Source organism: Jaculus jaculus, chromosome 1 (genome assembly GCF_020740685.1).
Source record: "Jaculus jaculus isolate mJacJac1 chromosome 1, mJacJac1.mat.Y.cur, whole genome shotgun sequence".
NCBI classification, from domain to species: domain Eukaryota; kingdom Metazoa; phylum Chordata; class Mammalia; order Rodentia; family Dipodidae; genus Jaculus; species Jaculus jaculus.
Window position 1 is genome coordinate 28361610 of NC_059102.1, and position 8990 is coordinate 28370599.

An 8990-nucleotide genomic window follows, 5' to 3' on the forward strand; every position below is an offset into this window, starting at 1 on the left:
TTTCAAAACTTGTTCAAAGTGAGACAAAGCTTGATAAGGTGTTGTCAGTTATCAGCTAAGTTAAAATCAAAGCATCTAGAATTCTGGTAGTCATTAATCTGAAGGGTTTAGTTTCCAATTTGCCTACTGAGAATCAGCTCCTTAGGGATATTGCTCCTTTCATAAACAGTGTGACATAAATACTGCTTCTAAACATAATATAACCCATGGAGGACACCCATAGCATTGCACTGACTATGACTAATTATAATTAATGAATGGGTTTGTGTCCACTGGTAGATTGTATGCTCATAGAGAATAAGTTTTATGCATTATTTTCAGATCTTTGATGGCTGATATTGTGCCTGAAACAATAGTTACTCTATGTATTTGTTAAAGGAATATAATATTTCTCTCCCAATTTTATGTTTATACATCCAAGTCTCCGAGGAGCCATTCAGGTGTATGAAATCATCCCTTCTCCACACCATGTAAATCCTTGACACTTTTCTATTTGTGAAGTGGGTAGATTTGCATGAATACTGTAAGAATAGTAACCCAGTATGGTTAATACAAAGTGAAAATTAAATGCAAAATAAAATGAAATCCTCATCTAAAACACTCTTATTCATTTTCTTGTTTAAGATACAAAAATGTTATCTTTGAGACAAAATATTGGAATACTCAGAACTTAATTTGCTAATGGTTTTGTTTTTCTTTCTACAAATTTTCCTCCAAGGGAGACAGAGAGAAAAGTAAATATGCTATATTGGAATTCATCTCTTTTAATCAGCTAATGATACTGAATCATCCCCATTTACCAAATCAGGGCCCTTGGTTAGTAAAGACCATTTCTCCTATTTTCTGTTTGACATGATTAAAAGATTTCTATTTATAAGAAATAAAAATGTCCTAGGGAGGTGAGAAAGGTTGGGATGTATGGGTGAGGGACTCAAAAAGAAGCAGGACCCACGGGTCATTGAAAATCTAGGCTTGACAGGACACTACTTTCTTTTAATTTACTGCCCCATCGCTAATAAACATGAGTCTTAATCTAGAGTATCTCTTCCAGGGTTAACAATTCTATCCACTTTAGCTTGTGATGGAAATTCAACTTCCTCTCTCATAATAACCAACAACAACAAATACAATAGCTGGAAATATCTACGGGGGTCAAGATACTAAAGCAGAATCAGAGACATATGCTGGGCTCCTGCATTGACACATAATATGGCATCACTGGAATCCTCTATGTCTGAAGCCTCTTTGAAGCTGCTGTATTTATGAATCTCAGCCTGTTCAATGCAGTCTGTGTTTGTTTACAGTGTCAGGCATGATGAAGTGGTGGGGGGAATAGAAAAATGAAAGGGTAGAGTAATTAAGTATATTCTGACTTTATTTTTCTGTTTTCATAGAAATGAGTTTATAAAAAGTAATGTATTTAATAGCTATCCAGAGTGGCTTCAGTTTGAATAATCACTGTTAGAGAGATATTTCTATCCCAGACACTAGCTCCCAAAGGGCAAGCAGCTGTCCCTAACAGTCTTTGAAGAAGCCAGGTGCGGGGCTGAAGAGATGGCCTAGCAGTTAAGGCACTTGCCTGTGAAGTCTAAGGACCCAGGTTTTACTCTCTATATCCCACATAAGCCAGATGCACAAAGGTGAAGCAAGAGCAAGGTCTCACATGCCTGTTAGGCCAGCATCTGGAGTTCGATTGAGTAATGGAGGCACTGGCATGCCAATTCTCTGTCTCTCTCTTTTTCTCTGTCTAAAATAATTTTGTTTTTTAATAAAAGAAGCTGAGTGTGTTTTACTGTGAGTTTGTCTCCTCTTGGGAATCCTATATTCTACATCCAGTTAATTCATTGTGATGGAGAAATAGGAGAAAGCTCACTTCTCTTAGGCAATTTTAATTAGAAACAGAGGCCCAGAGAGAACCAGAAGATGCCTCCCCAAATGTCAATCTCGTTGGAATAAAAGGAACTCTTGGCAAGAATGGAACTTGTATCTGATCAAGACTTACCTACAAGACTTATCTAGGGCCAGAGAGATGGCTTAGTGGTTAAGCGCTTGCCTGTGAAGCCTAAGGACCCTGGTTCCAGGCTGATTCCCCAGGACCCACATTAGCCAGATGCACAAGGGGGAGCACGAGTCTGGAGTTTGTTTGCAGTGGCTGGAAGCCCTGGAGCGCCCATTTCTTCTCTATCTGTCTCTTTTTCTCCCTCTCTGTCTGTCACTTTCAAATAAATAAATAAAAATGAACAAAAAATATTTAAAAATATTTTTTTTATAAAATGCTTATCTATAACCAGCTACAGTGACCCCAGCTGCCCACAGTATTGCACAGGACCTAGTTGGACTGGTTCTGGGGTCAGCCCTCCAATTCTCCAACCAATCAGGTCTTCCTCTTACATACCTGAATCTAAGGGAAAAAGAAAAATACATTTTCTATACTGCAAAGACTTTGGCCTTCTTCCTATCACTCTCTGCCTGCCTCTCCTCACACCACCACAGGGATAAATTTGAGTCTGGCATATCCCGCCACCCAGCCTGGCTGAGTGAATGGGAGACTATAATCCTTTTTCTTGTTCCGTGGGAACTTTTCTGCTTGCCTCTGCTTTATAGTTTGGGGTAACTTCTCACCTTAATTACATGTATAATTTTCCTCTGGCATCCAAGTTTACCACTTGGAACTTTTCCTTACATGCCAGATCTACCACATTGATGCTTCATTAACTCCAGGCCTGTTTCCCACTTTCCGTGTGCTTATGGCTCTGTTCTAGCCTTCTTCAGTTAATCTTAAATAAACCCCACAATTTGTGATTTCTCCCTAAACGAACTTAATAATTATAATTTATATTTCTTGAGCTCATTTTTATCAATTCCTTGTTACAAATAGAACAAAACCTAAAATTGTGGTTCATGTACTTGGGGGACTCCTGATTTCCCAAATCCTGCATCAATTCTGCCTAGCTGTGTTATATTGGCAAATATGTTTCTTTTTTTTATGAGTTCACATTTTCAATTTTAATTTAATTTTAATTTTTGTTAGCTCCACTCAGTGGGAGGGAATTCATTCCAAAAGCTTATGGCAGCTAGGTGTGGTTGTGCATGCCTTTAATCCCAGCACTTGAGAGGCAGGAGAAGAAGAATGGTCATGAGTTTGAGGCCACCCTGAGACTACATAGTGAATTCCAGGTCAGCCTGGGATAGAGTGAGACCCTACCTTGAAAAAATAAAAATAAAATAAAGATGAATAAATAAATAAAGCTTATGGCCTGGAAGAAGGAGTGTTTCCACTGTTCTTTGGATATATGTAGATGTGATGGCCATTCAAAAGCCATATATATATATATATATGATTAATGCTGCTTTTTTCCAACTTGTAGGGTTCCTTTTCATTGCATTGGTTTATTCTTTTTCTATGCAATAACTTTTTACTTGATATGTTCCCTTCTTTTGTTTTGCTTCACAGTTTGTTCTTTTGCTCTTATATCCAAGAAGCAAAGTGTTGCCAAGCCTTATATCAAGAAGACTGCCCTGATTTTTTTTCTAGGAATTTGAAATTTTAATCTTTTATCTTTGAGCCTTCAATACATTTCAAGTATACTTTCATGTATGGCACAAAATAGATCAAATTTCCTTCTTTTGCATAGGGATATGCATCATCTGTTGAAAAGGCTATTTTCCCCATTGTCACCTTCCATTAGTTAATCATGTATGAACAGAATCATTCTATTCTGTTCATTGATCTATGCATCTATTTTCTTCTAGCCCCATTTTGTTTTTATTATTATTAACGTAGAACATAGTGTGAAATCAGAGGGCAATGAGTCTTGCTTTATGTATTAACAACATTGTCTTGCCAGTTTGGGGTCTGTTATGGATCTGTAACTGGAGTCTTAGGCCAGTGGCTTGAATCTGGCAATTTCACGTGTCAGACCTAGCCACTCATCCTTATGAAAGAAAACAGGCATAATGGTGAGAAGTATGGAAAAGATTTTAGTCAATGTGGCTATGCTGGGAGGTGATTAATAATGATTTTACTCCAACTTCAGGGTGCTCATATGAAAATTAGTTTTAAATAGATGAAGAATTGGAGCAGTGAGCATTTGATCTCATCAATTCCCTTCCCTCTTCCCTTTTCCCTTCCCACTAAAACCCTTCTTCCAATGAATGAGATACCCATCCTGCTCTCATGCCAGTATTATTTTATTTTATTTTACTTCTTCACCCACTGAGGTAAGTTATGATCATTTGCATAATCAAGGGTAGGAAGTTATTTTCTAGACAATGGCAATCCTCCAATGTCCAGGTGATACTACCTTGATGGTGCCCTGTTTCAGAAGCTACAGCAGGATGGGGTTGGTTAAGACTTGAATTTGATACCAGGTTTTCATCCTGCTTTTATTTACCCATTAGGCCCAAGTCCTTTAAGTTTAGCAAAAGGAGGTTTACAGTACCTATTATATATGAAGAGCATCACTAGAATTTAATGGAGATCATATTGGGCTTATAGTTTGTTTTGGAAGATATAAACACTTAAATAATCATTTTTTTTTCCTAAACCAGGAGTATGGGGTATCTTTCCATTTATTGGCATTTTCAATGGTTCTTGTCATCAATTTTTTTTCTTGGTTTTTGTTTTTTTGAGGTAGGGTCTCACTCTAGCCCAGGCTGACCTGGAATTCACTATGAAGTCTCAGGGTGGCCTTGAATTCACGGTAATCCTCCTACCTCTGCCTCCAAGTGCTGGTGTTAAAGGCTTGCACCACCATGCCCAGCATCAATTTTGTTTTTAAAGTGCTTATCATCCATCTTTGTAAACTCCTGAAATACTGCTTTTGTATTGGTTTTATAGATAAAGTTATTTTCTTAAAGTTTCTTGGATAGTTCGTTTTGGGGCCATAGAAAAAACTTTTTTTTGTTTGCTGATTTTGTATTCCTTAACTTAATGAATCCATTTATTCCAATATTTTTTGTGGAATCATTAGAAACTTTGAATATATGTTTATGCCATCTGCAAAGAGAAATGATTTAATGTTTTTCTGATATACCTGACTTTTTATTTCTTTCTCTTGATTAAACATTTTGACTGGAAAATCTGAAACTATGTTGTTGAAAACAAAGGGTAAGAGTGGATACCTTTTCCTTTTTCCTAGTTTTAAAGAAAATATTAAGTTAGTTGTTATATGAACATCTCCTCACTTCAACCACAATAACCATTAGCATGCATGTTGACATTAATCCAACCTCTCTAATTATGCATTCTCATATCCCTGTTTTAATTATAAACAACTGAGACCCAGAGAGGTAACATCATTTGTCTAAGGTTATGTAATTAGCAAAAGGTAGAACCAGATTTAAATTTAGGTTTTTCTCTAAGTACCATACTGTTCTTTAACAAATAACATGGGGACATCTACGTAAAAGGGAACATTGGAAGTTGCCTCTCTGTGAACTGGTAAAAGAGAATCTTCAAGACCATATATATATTCTATTACTACAAGAGGAATAGTCAAAGAAATAAAAAAAGAAATATACCAAGAATTAGATGTTTTTCTTCATATACACAAAAAATATAAATAAATAGCTTCTAAGCAGCACAGTTCCACCTTATTCAGCTTGCTGGCCATGGCCAATTGTAGCATTCAGGGAGTGTTTTCCCCTCCTGAACACAACCACAAGAACAGTGAACTAGAGAGACAGTGACCATGCTGTCAAGACATGATAAGGGCCTCCCTATTCTGTGTGCAGAGAGATGTCTGGAGTATCAGAGGCTAAAGAGTCATAGGTCAAAGTGTGGCATACATGTGGGCCTCAGACATCCTCCTAGAATTAATAGCTTAAGGACACAGTATGTATCACTGCCTGGGAGGCAGACAACCTGACAACAGAAGTGCACTGCTAAACTTGATGTGCTCACACCAACGGGCATGGCCACACAGTGACAAATGTAAACATAGGTTGATGAGTCTTCTATATCCCACTTATAGCATCACTCATACAAGCCTATGTGTGACAAGATCAATCCCCCAACATCACAGACTCCATTGTAATTGGCAGGCAGGGAGTCTGAAACTGGCTAATGCTGTCAGAAAGTGGAGTCTCCACAAAGAAACACATCTCAGCGGGAAGGACAAACTGACTTAACTTGTTTAAATTGCCAAGACTACCAGCTCTGTAACCACATGCAGGGACTTCAGTAAAAGACAATTGAGGGAAAAGGAGAAAGAACATCATCCCAGCTAGGATGAGATACTGATTAAGGTCATAATATCTTCCATTTTATTATATATATATATATTTCACAATTTGGTACTTTTATCATTTTATCATTTTTATTTCACCTGAATAGGTTCCTGACTGTACCTTCTTTCCATGAATCTATATTATATTTTCACTACTATTTATCATACTTTAACCTGTACATTCTCTCTCATTCATAGCTTACTCTTTTTCCCAGTCCTTCTTTATTTCACTACTTAATTATTAATACACTTAATACTAAAAAGTTATAAATCTGTACATAAATGTGTCCATCTCCAAACATGAACATTATTGATTACACAAATGAAGTACAGAAGTGTCATCCACTGGTAGCTGGCACCAAGACTGCTAGTAAATCATTGTATGTGTTACTGTAGTCCATCTCCCCGTCACCGGTAATGGAAAAAAGAAACCCAAAGGAAAGGAAAATCATCATAGACACTCATGTAAAAACAAACATCAGGATTGAAGAGATAGCTCAGTAGTTAAAAGTGCTTGCTTACAAAGCCTAATGACTCAGGTTCAACTCCCCAGAACCCATATAGAGTCAGATGCTCAAAGTGGTGTATATGTCTGGAGTTTATTTGCAGTTTATTTGTAGGACTCTAGTGTGTCCATTCCTTCTCTCTCTTTCAAATGAATAAGTAAATAAATATTTTTTTTAAAAAACATTACAAACACTAGGAAAATGAAAAAAAATGAAAAATGGACAAAATATAACAGGGAAACAAAACACATAAGAAACCATCCACAATGCCACCTGCACATGCTCAGAGTATCTCACTCTCAGAAACCAAAACTAATGAAAGAGATGATGTCACAGAAAATATATTAGCACCCTACAATTAAAATGGATCAATAACCGCAAAGAGAACTCAAAGAAACGAATGAATGAAGTAAGGAAATATTCAGGCCCTCAGCAGATAATTAGTCATGCAGATGGAACGGGAGAGATTTAGAAGAGAACTTTAAAACACAGTGGAGAAACTCATCAAGGAAATTTGGACTCTCATAACAAAACAAATGGAAATTCTTGAAATTGATTAGTAAAATAAATATATTAATAAAGAGACATTAAACACTCTTAGTGATGAACAAGATTGAGACGAACTTCATGGATGGAGAACCAGCACAAAGAAATAATATATTCATGTCTTATAAAGAATACTAGAATTGCCGGGCGTGGTGGCGCACGCTTTTAATCCCAGCACTTGGGAGGCAGAGGTAGGAGGATTGCCATGAGTTCGAGGCCACCCTGAGACTCTATAGTGAATTCCAGGTCAGCCTGGGCTAGAGTGAGACCCTACCTCAAAAAACCAAAAAAAAAAAAAAAAAAAAGAATACTAGAATATGACTAAAACTTTCAAGAACTCTGGGATACATTCCAAACACCAATCCCAAACATTTACAGGGAAGAAGATGGACCTGAGATAGTCTAAAGACATAGACAACTTTTTTTTTAATGGAATTATGACAGAAAAAGAATCTCAAACATAGAGATAAAAATGCTTATCCAACAATAAAACCCAAATAGACTTAAACAAAGTAACCTCTTACAATGTAGCCTGGTAAAAATGTCACAAACACATGACAGCAGCAGAACCACAGCAACACTAAATGCTGTAATGCCAAACACAGGAACATCTCCAGATCCCCAAAGCCAAGAAAGCATAGACAAACACATTATATTACATGTCTTGAAAGTTAATAACCAAGACTATAATATTCAGAAATTTCATATAATTGATGAAGAAATAAAACATTTCAATTCAAGAAAAAGCTAAGGCAATTCATTGCAAACATGTGAGCATTGTAGTAAATAAATAACAGAACACTATACACAGATGAAGAAGAAAGATATGTTACCACTGACAGCATAAAAATAGACCTCATTACTGAAGTAGATATAAAAAATGAACCCAACATGGCTTGGGAAAATTTGCAGAAGAGGGGGAGGAAAGATTGTTAGAGGCACATGTTGGGACATTATGGCCAGAGACATTGCCTCTTACCCATAACTTATGGCTAACCCCACAACACACAACCCACATTCTCCAATGAGGAGGGTAACTGTGGAGGAGGGGAACAGGGAGGAGGCTAACAATGGTACCAACACGGCTGTATACATTCTGTGTATATAACTAATAAAAAAAGAAAATAATTAAATTTCTAATTTAGATTAAATTTCTAAAGAGGAATAGATGATCAAAAATTGCTGGGACAGTGCTCACTTCAGCAGCACATATACTAAAATTGGAACAATACAAAGAAGGTTAACATGGCCCCTGGGCAAGGATGACATGCAAATATGTGAAGCTTTCCATTAAAAAAAAAATGTTGGGACATATTTATGACTGTTAGAATATATAAAGCTTAGACAAACTATATTAACATTGTTTGTATATATTAGATTTCCTAAGACATGGGGAGCTCCCTCAGTTTTCCTAAGGACAAAGTCACAATGACTAAGTCACTTTTTATAAGACTTAGCTTATAATCTCAGTGATAATCACCCAGAAAAAAAAAAAAAAAAAACATGAACAAGACAGGAACCATCTTAAATTTACAGGTTTTAGCCAGGCTTGGTGGTTCATGCCTCTAATCCCAGCACTTGGGAAGTACAGGTAGTTCCTTCTTCCAGGTTAGAAGGCCACAGGAGATGATAAGACACTTACTAACTTCTAGCCCCTGGTAAGTTACCTGTCTTCTTGATCAGGGAGGATATGGAGACACAGATATGA

The 8990-nt window shown here is 36.8% G+C and overlaps 1 non-coding gene across 1 annotated transcript; it reads left to right on the plus strand.

Annotated features, from left to right (window-relative positions):
- The first annotated feature begins 8472 nt into the window (after positions 1 to 8472).
- On the plus strand, positions 8473 to 8579 carry LOC123458254. Its single transcript, XR_006635549.1, has one exon. It is a non-coding gene; the product is annotated as a U6 spliceosomal RNA (small nuclear RNA).
- Positions 8580 to 8990: the final 411 nt, after the last annotated feature.